This window comes from Pan troglodytes, chromosome 14 (genome assembly GCF_028858775.2).
Source record: "Pan troglodytes isolate AG18354 chromosome 14, NHGRI_mPanTro3-v2.0_pri, whole genome shotgun sequence".
Taxonomy (NCBI): Eukaryota; Metazoa; Chordata; class Mammalia; order Primates; family Hominidae; genus Pan; species Pan troglodytes.
In genome coordinates this window covers 44,117,980-44,137,021 of record NC_072412.2, presented here as the reverse complement: position 1 = coordinate 44,137,021, position 19,042 = coordinate 44,117,980, and the positions used below count along the sequence as shown (strand labels likewise).

Here is a 19,042-nt window from a genome sequence, read left to right as displayed (position 1 = left end):
GATTGGGTGTCTATGTTATTTTGCCCAGGCTGGACTCAACTCCTGGACTCAAGTGATCCTCTTGCTTTAGCTTCTTGAGGAGCTGGGACTAGAGGCATGCACTGCCTCACCCTCTGGAGGATATTTTTGAGAGTCTGTGTTTAGTAATTAAGAGCTCAGGCTTTGAAGTCAAAATGAGCAGATTTAAACCCTGACTGCACCTCTTACAAGCTGCTTGATCATCTATAAACTACATAACATCTAGGAATATTGTGAAAGGTAAATAAAATGATGCTTACAGAAGGCTTAGGTAGTGACTGCACAATACATATAAATATATATTTTAAAAAGAAACATTTGTGGTGCAATCATGCTCACTGCAGCCTCGACCTCCTGGGCTCAAGCAATCCTCCTACCTCAGCCTCCTGAGTAGCTGGGACTACAGGTGTGTGCCACCATGCCTGGCTTTTTAATTTTTTCTTTTTTTTGTAGAGAGAATCTCATTATGTTGCCCGGGTTGGTCTCGAACTCCTGGACTCAAAGGATCCTCCCACCTCAGTCTCCGAAATTGCTGGGATTATAAGTCTGAGCTGCTGCACCCAACCATTTATTAAGTGCCAAATTATTGTTGTTTGCTAGAATTTCCACCATATGGTCTTTAGAACACTCATCGTGAAAGATAGGCTGGGCGTGGTGTTTCATGCCTGTAATCTCAGCAATATGGGAGGCCGAGGTGGGAGGAACGCTTCAGCCCATGAGTTTGAGAAGAGCCTGGGCAACGTGGTGAAACCCCATCTCCACAGAAAAATTTAAAAAAATTAGTCAGGTGTGGTGGCACACACCTGTAGTCCCATCTACTCTGGAGGCTGAGGTGGGAGGATTGCTTGGGCCTGGGATTTGAGGCTGCAGTCAGTGAGCTATAATTGTGCCATTGCACTGTAGCATGGGCAACAGAGTTAGACCCTGTCTTGAAAGAGAGAGAGAAAGAGAGGAGGAGAGAAAGAAAGAAAAAGAAAGAAAGAAAGAAGAAAGAGGAAGGAAGAGGAAGGAAGGAGGAAGGAAGGGAGAAAGAGAAAGAAAGAAAAAGAGAGAAAGAAAGAAAAAGAGAGACGGGCCAGGTGCAGTGGCTCATGCCTGTAATCCCAGCACTTTGGGAGGCCGAGGTGGGTGGATCACCTGAGGTCAGGAGTTCAAGACCAGCCTGGCCAACATGGCAAAACCCCATCTTTACTAAAAATACAAAAATTAGCTGGGTTTGGTGGCACGTGCCTGTAATCCCGGCTACTCAGGAGGCTGAGGCAGAATTGCTTGAACCTGGGTGGTGGAGGTTGCAGTGAGCCGAGATTGCGCCACTTCACTCTAGCCAGGGCGACACAGTGAGACTCCATCTAAAGAAAAAAAATAAATAAAAAGACAGTAAAATAAGGATTCTGTAATGTAACTTGTTTGAGAAACATCACATACACTTCCCCTTTCAGGTTCTGTATTCACAGTGTTCCTTAATAAATTATAGGCTCTGAGATGTCCTGCAGTACAGAAACCTGTTGAACTTTGTTTAACTCAGTTATTTAACAAACTTATTTGATCGCAGAACCCTTCTGTCTGGAAACACATATTGTCATCCAAGAGAATGATTTCTGTGGCCCTTACTTTACGAAACACAGATATGGACAATTCACTCCTTCATCCAAAAAATCCTGAGCCCCTGCTTTGCCATAAGCATTCTGCTGGGCACTGACAGCAGGAGCCAGGGTTCCTGTTTCCTCCACACTCACACATGGGCTGGGGGGCCAGGCAATGCACGGGCAGTCCTCAGACACACCGTGAAAAACTGTGATAAGCACTGTGACAGAGAAGTATGGGGACAGGAGAGAATGCCATTTGGATTGAGAGAGGGTCAGGGAAGGCCTCTTTGATGAAGTGACATTTAAGCTGAAGATAGACAGAAGCCATTCAGGTAAAGAGTGGGAGAAGTGCATTGTAGGCTGAAGGACAGTGTGTGTGGTGCCTTCCAGAGTCCAAAAATAGAGCAGATGGGTGAATATTGATAATATTTATCAATATGAGAAGATTGGTGGAAAAGCAGATTTGAAGAGAAAGATCAAGAATTCAGTTTTGGACATAATTACCTTGAGATGCCCATGAGAAATTTAAAAGATGTCAGAAGGTGGCCAGGTGCAGTGGCCCACAGCTGTAATCCCAGCACTTTGGGAGGCCGAGGTGGGCGGATTGCCTGAGGTCAGGAGTTCGAGATCAGCCTGGCCAACATGGTGAAACCCCGTCTCTGCTAAAACTACAAAAATTAGCTGGGCATGGTGGCTGGCGCCTGTAATCCCTGCTACTCAGGAGGCTGAGGCAGGAGAATTGCTTGAACCTGGGAGGCAGAGGTTGAAGTGAATTGAGATTGCACCTCTGCACTCCAGCCTGGGCAACAAGAGTGAGACTCCGTCTCAAAATAAATAAATAAATAAATAAATAAATAAAGTCAGAAGGCAATTGGATTTGGGAGTTTGGAGCTCAGAAAATATTAATAGATTTAGGCTAAATAGTTAAATTTTAATTTGCTGATATTTCAATTAAGAATTACGAAAATTATAGTAACTGAAAAAAATCACTAGTGGGTATTAGGAAGTTAATCACCAAATTTTGTGCCTCTTCTAACCAGGGGAAAAATACCTGAGTGTGTCTTTAATTTAGTCTTTTAGATGGGGGTCTCACTATGCTGCCCAGAATGGTATTGAACTCCTGGCCTCAAGCGATCCTCCCACATCAGCCTCCTGAGTCTCTCAGATTACAGGCATGAGCCATCTTGCTCAACTTAATTTAGTCTTATTTTCCTTAAAAAAGAACAAAGCATATTCTGGTGATTAATGCTCTTAAACCTCCTGGGAATCCCAGCTGGCAGCCATAATAGCTGTTCTAAAGCCAAAGAGGAAAAGTATTTGCTTAAAAGTGGAGTAATTAATGATGTGGGAAAATATTTTTCCTTCATTTGCTACTCAACATGGTAGATTTGTATGGCGAAAGGTGGAGTATTATGGTTCCATATGAATACTATGAGGGGAAAATATGTGAGTTGATATGCCTGTGTTGTATGAAAATGTTTAGATGTGTCACAGATATGCTGCAAAAATCAAGATGGCATCTTAAAACATCTAGAGAATTCTCAATATAGGCTAGGCACGGTGACTCATGCCTGTAATCCCAGCACTTATGGAGGCTGAGGCTGGAGAATCACTTGAGTCCAGGGGTTCGAGACCAGCCTAGGCAACAATGTGAGATCTCATCGCTACAAAAAATACAAAAACTTATCCAGGTGTGGTTGTGTGCACCTGTGGTCCCAGCTACTTGAGAAGCTGAGGTGAGAGGATCATTTGAGCCTTGGAAGGTCGAGGCTGCAGTGAGCCGAGAAGTGCCACTGCACTCCAGCCTGGGTGACAGAGCGAGATCCTGACTCAAAATAAATAAATAAAAGAATAAAATAAATAACAAATAAGAAAGAAAATTTTCCATGTAAAACTCTTAGAAAATGATAACATCCATAAGACACTTTGGGCATCTAAGAATTGAGAAACTAAGGCTATTGAAAGGGGATGTGGCTGGACAAGTTTTCCTGGTAACAAAGTAATGGTGGGAATATTTTTGGTGGGGGGAAAGGACATGAGAATGTTGGAGCTAAAAGCACTGGAGATGAGATACAACTGCTTGGACCACATCCTTCGTTAAGTTACTTCATATTCGTCCTTGAGATCTGAGCTCAAATTCAAGGAAGCCTAACCCAATCGCCTGCTGCCCCCTTTTCTCCCAACAAGATCGGATGCCCATTATAGTCTCTCATGAACTCCAGTCCTTCTTTCACAGAGCATAATACCATTATAATAGACTCATTAACTGCATATAGGAGTAGGGGTTTCAGTTCACCTCAGGTGAGCAAGAAATATAACTTAATTTATATTTTAAGATCCCATTCGGCCGGGCACGGTGGCTCACACCTGTAATTCCAGCACTTTGGGAGGCTGAGGCGGATCACGAGGTCAGGAGATCGAGATCATCTTGGCTAACACGGAGAAAGCTCGTCTCTACTAAAAATACAAAAAATTAGCCAGGCGTGGTGGCGGGTACCCATAGTCCCAGCTACTCGGGAGGCTGAGGCAGGAGAATGGCGTGAACCCGGGAGGCGGAGCTTGCAGTGAGCCGAGATCGCGCCACTGCACTCCAGCCCGGGAGACAGAGCCAGACTCCGTATCAAAAAAAAAAAAAAAAAAAAAAAAAGATCTCATTCAACCATGGTGATAGAATCATAGTTTCAGTCAATTTGGGAGTCCTAAAGGGTTTTTTTGTTTGTTTTTTGTTTTTTTTTTCCTGAGACAAGAGTCTCACTCTGTCGCCCAGGCTAGAGTTCAGTGACATGATCTCTGCTCACTGCAACCTCTGCCTCCCGGGTTCAAGCGATTCTCACCTCAGCCTCCCAAGTAGCGGGGATTACCGGTGCATGCCACCACAGCTGGATAACTTTTGTATTTTTAGTAGAGATGGGGTTTCACCATGTTGGCCAGGCTGGTTTTGAACTCCAGACCTCAAGGGATTTGCCCACCTCAGCCTCCCAAAGTGCTGCGATTACAGGCATGAGCCACAGCGCCCAACCCCAAAAGTTTCTATAGTTACGTAGGACTAAGCCTCTATAGTTGGAGTGAAGAGGAGAAGAGGGGAAGGTGTTGGGGGTGCCCGCCTTATCTTCAGTGTTACCTGTCTATAAAGCTGTCTGTTAAGATAATCTAAAGTCCTATATGGTTCTACCTAAGTACCTAGGCTATTGGACGCCATGGCCAGAGAGACCCTTGGAAAAGGCTTTTTGCTGCTAACACCTCCTCTAAGCAGTGAACACGGCCTCACTATTTTTTTTTTTTGGAGACAGGCTCTCGCTCTGTGGCATAGGCTGGAGTGCAGTGGCGTGATGTTGGCTTACTGTGACCTCTACCACCCAGGTTCCAGCGATCCTCCCATCTCAGTCTACCTAGTAGCCAGGACCACAAGCGTATGCCACCATGCCTAGCTAATTTTTTGTATTTTTTGTAGAGACAGGGTTTCGCCATGTTGCCCAAGCTTTTTTTTTGGTAAGACATGAGAGTCTTGCTATGTGGCCCAGGCTGGTCGCAAACTCCTGGGATCAAGTGATCTTCCTGCCTTGGGCTCCCAAATTGCTGTGATTACAGGTGTGAGCCAGTGTGTCTGGCCAGCCTCACTATTTAAATGGGGAGAACACAGAGAGAGGAAGGAAATAGCTAGAGAGAAAAAACAATGGTTAATATTTTAAAAATAGTAGGTCAAATATATATTTACTCTGTCTGGGAATGTGCAGTTAAAGTTATGTGAGAAGAATAATTTGCCAGTGTTTACTGGCTTTATAAGTCTAGTGTGGAAACTTAAACCTCTTTTAAAAAAATTTAAAATACCTCTTTTTCTTTTGAGACAAGGTCTCACTGTTTCCCAGGCTGGAGTGCAGTGACACAATCATGGCTCACTCAACTTCTCTGGGCTCAGGCTCCCACCTCAGCCTCCCAAGCAGCTAATGTTTTTCCCGTATTTTTTGAGAGCTTGAATGGAGGTTCTGGTAGGGGAGTGCAGCTACTCGTATACCCTTGACCGAAGACCAGTCCTCCTCTGTTGGGGATGGTCGTCCCCTTTGACTGAGCGCACAGCTTCCGGAGGGACGCACATGGAGCCGTGAGGGAGGAAGGGGACACCTTCCTAGCCAGCCAGATTAGCCAAATCAACCCTGGTGATCAGTGGGGTGACAGATATTGCAGCCAGATTGCCCTTACATTCTTTTTTTTGTATTTTTTGTAGAGACTGGGCCAGCTAATTTTTTTTTTTTTTGGTATTTTTTGTAGAGATGGGGTCTCCATATGTTGCCCCGCTGGTCTCAAACTCCTGCACTCAAGCGATCCGCCCACCTCAGCCTCTCAAAGTGCTGGGATTACAGGAGTGATCCACCGTGCCTGGTCAAAAATAGCTTTAAAATATTATCCAAAAAGTGGAGGCGACCCAATTGTCCATTAACAGTTGAATGGATAAATAAAATACAGTGTATGCCTACAATGGGATTTTATTCAGCCTTCTAGAGGAAAGCTATTGTGACACACAGTACAACATGAATAAACTTTGAGGACATTATGCTAAGTGACATAGCACAAAAAGACAAATACTGTGACTTCACTTGTATGCGGTACCTAGAGTGGTCAGTTTCACAGGGATAGGAAAGACTGGTGCTGACTAGCAGGTGGAGGGAGAGGGCGGTCAGTTATCGTTTAATGGGTACAGAGTTTCAGTTTTGCTAGATGAAAAGAGCTCTGTGGGTGGATGGTGGTGATGGTTGTACAACAATGTGAATGTGCTTAATACCACTGAACTGTACATCTACAAATGATTAAGATGGTACAGTCTATGTGTATTTTACCCCAACTAAAATAATATTATCCAAAAACATGCATAACTTGTTGTTCACTATTTTTTCCTTCTACTAGGCATTCTGTGAGAATGGGATCTTGTCCGTCTTATTCCCTGGTATGTGCCCCACATCTAGTACAGTGCCTAGCACATAACAATAGCTGTATAGATATTTGCCAAATGAATAAATCGTCCTAGGAGTGGGATTTGGGGGCAGAGGATGCTCCAGAAAAGCAATATCTCATATAATTAATTACCTAGGAAACTTTGGCAGGGGACTGCATAATTTGCTACTGATAATATTCAGTTACCATAGCGTTTGAGAATTTGTGAATGTATCTTTTGATTAACTACGAAAGAGAGGAAAAATAGGTATCATATTACAAACCTGTAGTTACATTGTTGATTACTTGGTCTCAGGCAGAAGAGGGCTTCTTTCTTTAAGCCTTTTAAAACAATGGGGATTTCTTTATTATATAATATTTATTGCATTTTTATATAGTAGCACAAATGTTTTACATTTTAGCCTGTAAGATTGACCTAAAATAAAACATTTCAGCCTTTTAATTTAATTATAGAAAATAGAAGCAAGAAAGGATGTAGCAGGGAAGAGGGGAAAATGAAGAATTGTAGGAAGCTAGGGAGAAAAAAAGGATAATGTGAAGGAATCAAGCCATTGCAATTGAAGACAATGTTGATTAAAATTAAACATGGCTTTTGACCCAGCAAGCTCATGCCTGGGAATCTATTCCACAGAGATGAAACCACTAGTTCACGTGGATGCTATTGCAGCATTATTTGTTGTGACAAAAAGCACAAAACAAAGCCCATGGCTGAATAATTTATGGCATATCAATATAATGAATTATTAATCAGCATCAGCCATTAAAAATAATGAAATAAATCTAAACCAATGGATTTAAATAGATGTTCATGAGATATAGTTGAATGAGAAAAGGAAGATGCAGAAAAGTGTATATAATATGTTCTCACTTTTTTTTTTTTTTAATGGAGTCTCACTCTGATGCCCAGGATGGAGTGCAGTGGCACAAATTTTGCTCACTGCAACCTCTGCCTTCTGGGTTCATGCAATTCTCCTGCCTCAGCCTCCCAAGTAGCTGGGATTACAGGCATGCACCACCACACTGGCTAATTTTTTGTACTTTTAGTAGAGACAGGGTTTCACCATGTCGGCCAGGCTGGTCTTGAACTCCTAACCTCAAGTGATTCACCCACCTGGACCTTCCAAAGTGCTGGGATTACAGGTGTGAGCCACCATACCCAGCCACGTTCTCACTTTTATGAAGAAGAAAATGTCCAAACTCCCAATTTCTACACAAGATTTTGTAAGCATGGAGAAAAATACAGGAGTGTGCATACTTGGTTGGTGATCTGGCTTGTTGTGTGTGTTAGTGGAGCAATGGCTGCTGCTGGAGGGGAGAAAGGAGAAGAAGAGAAGGGGGAAATCAAGCAGAAAAAAAAAAAAGAGGAAGCATTGCGCCCAAATAGCCAATGATGTGCATCTATGTAAAATTATATGTGGCTGGGCGCGGTGGCTCACGCCTGTAATCCCAGCACTTTGGGAGGCCGAAGCAGGTGGATCACTTAAGGTCAGGAGTTTGATACCAGCCTGGCCAACATGGCAAAACCCCATCTCCACTAAAAATACAAAAATTAGCTGGGCATGGTGGTGCATGCCTGTAGTCCCAGCTACTTGGGAGGCTGAGGCAGGAGAATTGCTTGAACCCGGGAGGTGGAGGTTGCAGTGAGCCGGGTCGTGCCACTGCACTCCAGCCTGGGTGACAGAGTGAAATTCCATCTCAAAAACAAAACAAAACAAAACAAAAAACAAATAAAATTATATGTGAAACAGAAAAAAAAAATAAGTTATGCAGAAAAGGCTAACTACTTGCTTCCTGATATCAGGAGGCTTCTCTTTAGCTTTGGTTTCACCAAACTTATAGCAGTGGGGTGGAACAGCCTTGAGTGATGCTGGCCTCCAAGAAAGATCAGGACTCTCCATCATGGTCAGCTTTCCTTTCTCCTGAGTGTGATGGGGCAGGGGTGAGGGCACGCTGGGAACCAAGTTACTTATTAATAATAATAGAAACAAAGGTGGTCCTGAGGACCTTATCAGAGACTCTCAGGGGTTTAAAAACATAGATGGAAATTGAGTGAGAAGGAAAAAGTATGGCAAACATACAACGTGGCTGGGTACAGTGGCTCACACCTGTAATCCCAGCACTTTGGAAGATCGAGGTGGGTGAATCACTTGAGGTTAGGAGTTCAAGACCAGCCTGGCCGACATGGTGAAACCCTGTCTCTACTAAAAGTACAAAAAATTAGCCAGGTGTGGTGGTGCATGCCTGTAATCCCAGCTACTTGGGAGGCTGAGGCAGGAGAATTGCATGAATTGGAGGGCACCATATTCACTCTGGGATCTAGTACAGATCCAGGAAGTGAGCCCCACGTTCATCAAAGTGGTCTGCTATATGATCTGTGAAATGTAAGATGTACGGTAACATGTATAATAGAGAAGAGGCCCATGGTGTGGAAAACATCATGTGGTGGTCATTCAGAGCTTGAATTCTGAGATCAAGTGGCTCTGGGTTCCAATCTGCATTTGCTAGATACAGGCTACTTTCATGAGACTCAGCACGGTGGCTTAAACAGGAAAGTCATGGCCAGGCATGGTGCCTCACACCTGTAATCCCAGCATTTTGGGATGCTGAGGCAGGTGGATCACTTGAGGCCAGGAGTTTGAGAGCAGCCTGGCCAACATGGCAAAACCCTATCTCTACTAAAAATATAAAACTTAGGCTGGGTGTGGTGGCTCACGCCTGTAATCCCAGCATTTTGGGAGGCTGAGGTGGGTGGATCGCCTGAGGTCAGGAGTTCGAGACCTGCCTGGCCAACATGGTAAAAACCCATCTCTACTAAAAATATGAAAAATTAGCCTGTGTGGTGGCAGGCACCTGTAATCCCAGCTACTCGGGAGGCTGAGGCAGGAGAATCACTTGTACCCAGGAGATGGAGGTTGCAGTGAGCTGAGATCGCGTCACTGCACTCCAGCCTGGGCGATGAGAAACTCCGTTTCAAAAAGCAAAACAAAAAACAAAACTTAGTCTGGCATGGTGGCATGCGCCTTTAATCACAGCTACTTGGGAGGCTGAGGCAGGAGAATCGCTTGAACCTGGGAGGCAGAGGTTGCAGTGAGCCGAGATCACACCACTGCACTCTAGCCTGGGCGACAGAGACTCCGTCTCCAAACAACAATAACAACCACCACCACCACCAAACCAGGAAAGTCGTGCAGTTCTCAGGTTCACAATCCAGATAGTGAGTGGAGCTAGTCTGGTGGATTGATGGCGATGGACACCCAGGCTCCCTTTGTCCCTCTGCTCTCCTGTCCCTTATCAGTTCACCATTACATTTGCCTTCAGGCTGTTGAAGGGAGAAACAGAAAAGAGGAGGCTCCCCTCCTTTCCTTCTAAGTGCTACACTCAGAAGTTGAATGCATGTCATTGGCCAGATTCCAGTCACGAGGCCACACCTAGCTGCAAGGAAGGCTGGGAGATGGGGTTTCGGACAAGCAGCCACCCAGCCAAAACATCCATGACTGAGTAAGACAGGAGTTGGCCTTAATCCCCAAATCACACAACAATAGCCTTATAAGCCTAAGAAGGAGTGGCAGCATGAACTCTGAAAGCATGTAACAGGGAGCCCTGATCCAGCCACAGGGCTCGGGGTGAGGAGGTTTAGGGAACTGACTTTTTCCAGAGGAAATGATTTTGAGCGGAGATCTGACAGGTCACTGGATGAAGCAAAGAAGAGGGTTCCAGAAGGAGGAACACTGCACAAAGGCCCCAAAATGGGAAGGACAAGGCATGTTTGAGGAATTGAAAAAAGGCTTAATTTAAGGAGAAGCATAGATGGGGTTTCTTCCCAAGGAATGGAGCCTGGCTAGCGAAAGATATTCCAGCATGAGCACCAGCTCTCACAGATACCATTTGTTTTCTGTGGCTTGGAAACATCCCACGGTGGTTTGTCTGGCAGCCCAGAGAGAGCTGACATTGGTTTGAGAAGGTCTAATTATTCCTTGTCTAAGACTTGGGTAAATGAGTAAAGTCTTTGTGTGGGTTGCTTTAGAAGAATTTGGCAAAGTTGTGTGCCTCGTTTGTGTTATTTATAATTTTAAGAAAGCTTAGGAAACAGTTTTAGCATCTTGTCTATAATATATTGAAATGCAGTGGCTTTGAAAATCATTTGCCTTTTTGAATTAAAGGAACAGATCGGCAATTGAGTAATGGATCCACCCTGGGATGTGGGAGGTGAGAGCAAAAGTAGTTGTTGACTCATCTCCATGTATGTGTGGTAACACATGAAAATCAGTTTCATTGCTTTATAGCTTCACCACCTATTAAAGCCCTGTAAAGCGTGAGTCACAGGAAACTTGAGGTACTGGAATTTGAGAGAGCCCAGTATAAAAATTCATGAAATCTTTCTGCACCACTTACTCTACTTTTAGTTATTGCAACTGGGTAATCGTTTTTTAAAATTTTAATGTGCTTCTCCTTCACTTTCCCAAGGACACAACCTGTACTTTAGCTGGCTCCAGGCGTCTGTCTGATTGGAGAACATGCACATCTGTTATGGGAGGAAAGCCGAGAGAAAGACTGGGTAATTTCGAATTTTTGGCACTCAAAACCAGGATCAGGCAGCTGGCTTTCATCTTGAAGGTGGATTTTGCACTTCAGCATCTTTATCACACCCAGAAACTGGAGCCTGGCTCAGTTTAGGAAAAGGCAGTGCAGCATAGAGAAGATACTCCTAAGGCGAGCTGCCAGAGAAGATGCAGAATGCCCAGTGAATTTTAGGTAAACAATGAATAATTTGTTAGAATAAATATGTTCCAAATATTGCATGGAACATAATTACACTAAAAAATTTGCTGTTTATTTAAATATAACTGGGCATCTCGTATTTTTTTTTTTTTTTGATAGGGAGTCTCACTCTGTTGCCCAGGCTAGAGTGCAGTGGCGCGATCTCAGCTCACTGCAGCTTCCATCTCCTGGGTTCAAGCAATTCTCGTGCCTTAGCCTCCCAAGTAGCTGGGACCACAGGTGTGTGCCACCATGCCTGGCTAATTTTTTGTGTTTTTAGTAGAGATGGGGTTTCATCACATTGGCCAGGTTGGTCTCGAACTCCTGAGCTCAAGCAACCTGCCTGCCTTGGCCTCCCGAAGTGCTGGGATTACAGACGTGAGCCACTGTGCCCGACCTGTATTTTTATTTGTAAACCTGGCATTCCCACCCCTTAAGGCTAGGACAGCTAGATAAGTATCACTCTATCTATAGTGGGAAAATAAACCAGGAGGGAAGAGTAGAGTGTGCTAGTCACACTGACAGGCCAACCTTGAAAGCCCCTTTCTCTATTTGAGCAGAACCCATTCCCACTAGAGAATCAGAAAGTACCAGATCTTGCTTTTCCAGCTCCTTGAGCACAACTGAAGGCACATGCCAGTCAGGGACATCTTCCCTAACCCTGATTGATGAGAAATCAGGGGTTTGGAAGAAGCAGGTGCGGTACAGAGCAGATGATGGCAGTGACCGTAGCCGCATTATTGATCCCGTGTTGTCAGTGGTGGAACTTGTGGGGTCCAGCACAGAAGTGTTTCTAAGGCTTTCTTGTGGGCAATTGTTCCTGGCTGCAGAGCCTCAGTGCCTGGCTCTGGGCCTCTCAGGTTCCTGCAAGCCATCCAATATCCTTCTGATAAATTCCTTTGCTCCTTAAGTCCAGCAGCGTCGGTTCTGTTCCTTGCACCTAAAAACTGAGTGATAAATGAAATAAAAGCCTTTTGAGGTGTGAGGAACTGTGGAGAGAACAAGAGGAGTGAGATGGGAAAACAGAGTGGGCCGAAACGTGCCTGGAGAGCAGGTAGTATACAGTAAATCAGGGGAGGATGGGGCCTTCTTACAGGATGCCCCTGTACCATTCTGCACTCACAGAGCCACTTGGGGAGGTTGCAGCCAGTTTTGATTCATAAGGACCAGTTTCCATGCTGATTGTATGGTGCTTGTACTTTACTGGCTTTTAAGTATTTCGAATGACTCCCGGGTGCACCCATTTCATCTTGGACAGTCTCTGAGAGTTAGTTGTTTAAAGCCTCCCTTGATGCCAGTATGTTACAGATAAAATCTAGAGTTTAGCTGAGGAGATTGACATGGTGGAGGAGAAGTAGTTCCACAGCAAAGAACTGTGCAGTGAACAGCACTCAAGCCAGGGTTGAATGGGAAACACAGACAGACTTAGGGGACCCAGTAAGTGTTCATAGTCCAGGCAGCACCCCTGGGCCAGGTCAAGCTAAGTTAGACTAGGATAGCCATGGAATTTCAGCCTCAAATGCCAGCCCTGCCAGGAGCACTCTGGAGGAAAGAGATGCTGCCTATGTTCTTGAAGTCCCCAACTCTTTTTGGCCATCATGAGGTTATAAAAACCATAATCTTCCATGCTCCCTTAGGGAGAGAAGCAGAGGGCAAGGTGGGCATAAGACACACACATGGACATAGGTGACCTACATGGATGGCCAAATTATTGTATTAAATATTTAGTCACTTCTGTGGCCCATGCCTGTAATCTCAATACTTTGGGAGGGTGAAGTGGGAGGATCTCTTGAGGCCAGGAGTTCAAGACCAGCCTACGTCACATAATGAGACCTCTGTCTCTACAAAATTTTAAAGCTAATTATCTGGGTGTGGTGGCACAAGCCTGTGGTCCAGCTGTTTGGGAGGCTGAGGTGGGAGGATTGATTAAGCCCAGGAGTTTGAGGCTGCAGTGAGCTATGATCAAAACACTGCACTCCATCCTAGGTGACAGAGCAAGACCCTGTCTCAAAAAAAAAAAAAAGAGAAAATAGTTTACTTTCTGCACACCTGAATAATGACACGTATTAACCTTGGTGACCCTGCTTTCTCCACTTCTGAACCCACATCTTGTGCCCCAGCCATCATTCTCCAGACCCTGCACACGTTGCCTGTGGGGCTCATGAAGCCGATGTTCTCATGTGGAGTTCGGGATAGTGGCTCAGCTGCTGCTGCTTGTGACCTGGGAAAATCAATGGTTTCCAAGGTGCCTCAGCATTGGAGCCTATGTCCTCCTTTTCATTCTGTTCCCTCGCTGTGGAACTCTCTCTTCTACACTTGAAAAAACCCATTAGCCCCTCAAGAGCCAGACCAAATGTCATGACTGAGAAATTTCTTAAGACCTGCCTTACCTTTCTAGACAGAATTAATTGCAGCCCTCTTTCCCTGCCCTTTGCGTTTGAAGGCTGTGTGGCTGTCTGCCTTGCTGGGCCAGGAGCATATAGAGGACAGAGACCACATGGTTTTCATTGTTCCACCCAGCTTCCGACATTGACCCAGCAAAGAGCTGGGCCCTGACAAATGTCAGCTGAGCTAATTGAATGAGTATCCTCCTTTGTCTTCTCCTATTTACCTACCCAGTCTCATATTGAAATGGCCTTTAATTGTATTTGCCTTTGATCTAAATACTGGTAAGTGTTCATTCCTATCCATTTATTACAGCATTTAGTGCAATAGCTTGTGCGTCATAAGTGTGCACATGGTGGTTGATTTAATTGGATGTCTTGGTTTAATGCCTCCATTCACAGGATGTGACTTTGAAGAGACCTTAGAAATCATCTAGTACTAGCCAGGCACGGTGGCTCACGCCTGTAATCCCAGCACTTTGGGAGGCCGAGGTGGGTGGATCACCTGAGGTCAGGAGTTCGAGACCAGCCTGGCCACCATGTGAAACCCCATCTCTCCTAAAAATACAAAAATTACCTGGGTGTGGCAGCGTGCACCTGTAATCCCAGCTACTCGGGAGGCTGAGGCAGGAGAACTGCTTGAATCCGGCAGGTGGAGGTTGCAGTGAGCCGAGATCACGCCACTGCATTCCAGCCTGGGCAATAGAGTGAGACTGTGTCTCAAAAAAAAAAAAAAAAAAAGAAGTCATCTAGTGTAACCGCTCACCTGGTCTGTGCATTGATGAGGTCTGTATACCAATGAGTGTACGTCACACACATGAGGATACTATCTCTACTAACTTGGTCTAAGTTACGACATGGTCAGGTCTCTGTTCAGTTACAGAGGCATTTGGTGTGTGCTTTCTGATGTTGATGGTGGTGACGATGATGGAAAGTGTTAGCTGCCAAGGCAGTTTCTCTGCTGTCTCCTTGATAACAATATTAATATCTAATGTTTAGTAAATGTCTACTGTTGTCGAGAAATTTTGTGGGGCACTGATGGGACAAAAAATACAAGGACAACAAATAAGTAGTACTTGTCCTTGAAGAACTAGTAAGTCTAAGAAGGAAAATAGATGAGTCCAACGATTATAATGCAAGCAGAGAATTGTTGGATGAGAGTATGTAAAAGGCACAAGGAAAGCCAGGCCTGTGAGGGAAGGGCGGTGGCAAAGAGGAAGTAGAGAATACGGGGGAGGAGTCTGCCGGATGAACACCCTAGGGAAATGTTCCAGAAAGAAGGAATGGATGTGCCAAGTAGGGAGGTGTGAGAGACATGATTGGGGCCATTCCATCTGGCCCAGTACTGTAGCCACGGTGCTAGAAAGGCAGGGGTTAGGGAGGTGGCCAGACAACTGGTGAGGCTGAAGAGAGAGATGGGAGTCAGGTCATATGCAAAGGAATTGGTTTCATTATGTTGGCATTAGGGATCTTTTGGTTTTGTGGAATGGAGTGATATGCATATTAGAAAGATCTCACTGGTATCCTTACGGTTGAGGCTTAAGGAGAAGGGAGACTGGTGAGGTGATTTTAATATTTTAGGAGAGAAAGGATGACTAAGGCAGTAGTGGAGGGGTCAGAACAAGGAACAGAAAGCTATATATGAGGGGTCATGGAGATGCCTGTCAGAGGGATGAAGGACTGGAGAATGACTTCAGATATTGTGACTTGGGCTTCTGGGTGGATGCAGTGTTGAGTTGAGGATGGGGAGTCCACAGATCACGCAGCTGAGATAGTCAATTGCCATTTTTATCCATTGATGTGAATTCAGAATGGAGGCTTAGTTGAAGATACAGACATGATACTGACAGTGCCCAGAGAGAGGAAGAGCAGGTTAAGGGTCCAGAAGCATACCCCAAAGTAAGGAATAGGCCATGAGGGAGGAGCCAGTAAAGGAGACAGAGAAGGAAAATCCAGAGTGGAAGCACAGAAGAAGGTCAGGCCAAGGGAGGCGAAGGTTTTAAAGGGGAGAAAGTGATCAACAGAGTTAAATGCTGCAGAGAGAAGTGGGACTGAGGCTTTTAAAAAGCCATTTATCAGGAACCCAGGAGGCGGAGCTTGCAGTGAGCTGAGATCGCGCCACTGCACTCCAGTCTGGGTAACAGAGCGAGACTCCATCTCAAAAAAAATAAATAAATAAATAAAAAATAAAAATAAATAAATACAAAGCCATTTATTTTAGCAACCTTGGGGGCCACCGGGAGAGCAACTGCAGTAAAGTGAGGAAACCAGACCTCAGAGGGTGCAGCACCCATGGGAGATGAAGGGGTGGAGACAAGCATAGACAACTCGAGCCAGGAACTTGACTGTGGAGAGGAGAGAGGATAACAAGCAGAGAGACTCAAGTGGTGTTGAAAATAGTAAGGTAGGGGCTGGGCGCGGTGGCTCACGCCTGTAATCCCAGCACTTTGGGAGGCCGAGGTGGGCAGATCACTTGAGGTCAGGTGTTCGAGACCAGCCTGCGCCGCATGGTGAAACCCTGTCTCTACTAAAAATACAAAAATTAGCCAGTCATGGCGGCGGGTGCCTGTAATCCTAGCTACTTGGGGGAGGCTGAGGCATGAGAATCGCTTGAACTTGGGAAGCAGAAGTTGCAGTGAGCTGCACTCCAGCCTGAGCGACAGAGTGAGACTCTGTCTCAAAATAAATAAGTTAATAAATAAATAAATAAAATAAAATAAAATAAAAAAGTAAGGTAGGACATTTTAGCCAAGTTCAAGAATGGGGAAAAAATATATAAGGCAGGATGGGCTTGCACCTGCTGACATACTGAGAGGAAGATGCCAAGTGAGAGGAAGGATTGGGGATCAGAAACAAAGGGGTAACTGAGGGAGCAAGGAACTTGAAATTGGGGTGGGAGGATTAGAGGAAGGCTGGTTTTTTCTTCTGAAACATGGACTAGGGGTTGATGAAGATGCGGGTTAGTGCAGGCAGATGTTGGCGTTGAACAGGAGACATCTGAGGGAGTTCATTCACATCCATTGGACTCTATTCACAGTGAACATTATCACTGGAGAAAGCCTGACTATTGAACAGTGGCTGAAAGGGCAGACTTTGCAGGCACTACTAGGGTTCAAATGCTTTTCTGCCATTCTGTAGCTTATGACCTTGGGAAATTTCCCTAACACCTTGTGCCTCAGTTTTCTCATCCGCATAATGGAGATGACAATAATCCTCAATGGATTGTGGTAAGAATTAAATGAGTTAAAATATGTGAAGTGCTTAGAACAGTGTCTGGTATATAATAAGCCTCATATAACAACTGCGGTTGTCATCATTGTCTCCATCATTTTCTGCTGAGACAGATGGTTGTTTGTTTGTTTGTTGTTGTTTTGAGATAGGATCTCACTCTGTCACCCAGGCTGGAGGGCAGAGGTGCAGTCTTCACTCACTGCAACCTCCACCTCCCAGGCTCAAGTGCTCCTCCCACGTCAGCCTCCTGAGTAGCTGGGATTACAGGCACACTCAGCTAATTTTGAAATTTGTTTTGTAGAGATGGGTTCTCACTAGGTCTCACCCAGGCCGTCCTCAAATTCCTAGGCTTAAGTGATCCTCCCACCTTGGCCCCCCAAAGTGCTGGGATTACACACGTGAGCCACCATGCTCGGCTGGTTTTGAATGCATTGTTGGAAGTTGTAAACATTTAGACCACCTGTTGAGTAAAATAGGAGAAAGGGCTAAGAACATGAAAGACTGCTGAGTGATATCGGGAAGTAAAGATAAAACCAGAAGATAAAACTTGGTAGCAGTTTAAAGTTTCACAGTTGAGTGAAGTTGTCACTGAATAACCTAAAGAGATTGGTTTTATTTCCCCTTTATAGATGAGGAAACTTGAGGCTTAGGAAGGTTTAATAGCTTGTCTAGGGTGACACATGGGTAAGTGGCAGGCACAGGTGATTTGACACTGCACTCTACCTTTTCACCACACTGGTGTTCAAAACACACAACAAAGCAGCTCCCCTGACAAACTGTCATCAAGGCCTTTGAACCTGTGGTTGCCGGAGGAGTGATGGGGTTGTAATGCACACAGGGAAAGAAGAAAAGAAATGGGACGGAGAGAATGGTCTGACTTTGTGAAGGACTTCTATGACATTGGAATAATGAACATTTCCTTCAAAATGAAAGAAGTCTAGTTCTCATCTCACTTACTGAAAACACAAACCCAAATTCTGACAGATTCTGGTAAAGAAGCCTCTTGATAAATGGACCCTTTTATTCAGGATTTTCCTGGGCATTAAAGCTGCTAGGACAGACAATGTATATGAACTGGGATAGGTACAGATAATGTATATATCTGTATATACACCATATTATATAATGTATACGATGGGATCCAGTAGTGCCCAGCACACCAAGGTGATTACAAGGCAATTAGCGTGTGTCTGCTGAATGAACGACTGATTAAGTCATGACTCTGGAGGTGTGGTAAGAGGGTTGGGGAGAAAGATGTGGAGGATCCTTCAGAAATTAGTCTAACATAGGAAGTCCTACGAAAAGGCCTTCCCTCGAACATTTTAAAGCATTGGCAGTACCCAGAAATTACTTAAATGTCTGTAAAACACTCACCTAAACAATTGACATCGCTTGACCACATTAACTAGGGCTAACAGTCCTTCTAATTGCCACATCCCCACCAGCTTCTAGATGGTAATGGCCCAGCTGGTTTCAATGGGTCTCCATGGTTACATTCATGCTCTGGTTTCCATGGTTACATTTCCAGGTCTCTCATAGGAGTTAGATATATATTTGAAATTTAAAAGGATTTTTTTTCTTTCTTGTCAGCCTACACAGAAATCTAGGGTTCAGAGGTCCAGGATGAAAGTTTCAGTGACCTCTTGGGAGGTTACCAAGGAGGAAATGGTAATATTTGTGACAGCTGTGATCTATCATGGAATAAGGAAGAGAGCACTCAATTGGGAAATACTGTGGCGCTAGAATGATAACCCAATATTTTATGAGCCTTAGTGTTTTGCTTAATTAGAGGAGGCGGAAAAACTGGACTGAGAAAAGAATACCCTATTGTTTGGATACATGGCTCCCAGCGCTAGGAGTAGGATGTTGTCCAGAGATGGGGGTGGGGGGCTTTCTATTGAAGTCCCTTTAAAATGATCATTTCTTTACCATAACAGTGTTGTGGCCTCCCTGCACTCATTCCTCCCTCAATCCTCATTCAAATCATCTTTCTTGGCTTACTCGGCTTAAAGCAGGCATCTGCTACAAGGTACCAGCTGGGGCAAGACTTAGTTGGCTCCGGCTTTTCTCGGCGGAGGGAGACAGGTGGAACTCTAGTGCCTCCTTGTGGAATCTCTA

The 19,042-nt window shown here is 44.8% G+C and overlaps 1 long non-coding RNA gene across 2 annotated transcripts; it reads right to left on the bottom strand.

The window, feature by feature from the left end:
* Positions 1-571: 571 nt before the first annotated feature.
* LOC134808126 (uncharacterized) lies at positions 572-18,416 on the bottom strand. Of its 2 annotated transcripts, XR_010150454.1 has the most exons (4): positions 18,299-18,387; positions 11,901-12,256; positions 6,815-6,872; positions 572-1,367 (listed from the first exon to the last, which is right to left on the bottom strand). It is a non-coding gene; the product is annotated as an uncharacterized LOC134808126 (long non-coding RNA). The 2 variants fall into 2 exon arrangements; XR_010150455.1 differs by lacking the exons at positions 572-1,367; positions 6,815-6,872 and adding an exon at positions 10,970-11,266 and having other exon boundaries at positions 18,299-18,416.
* Positions 18,417-19,042: the final 626 nt, after the last annotated feature.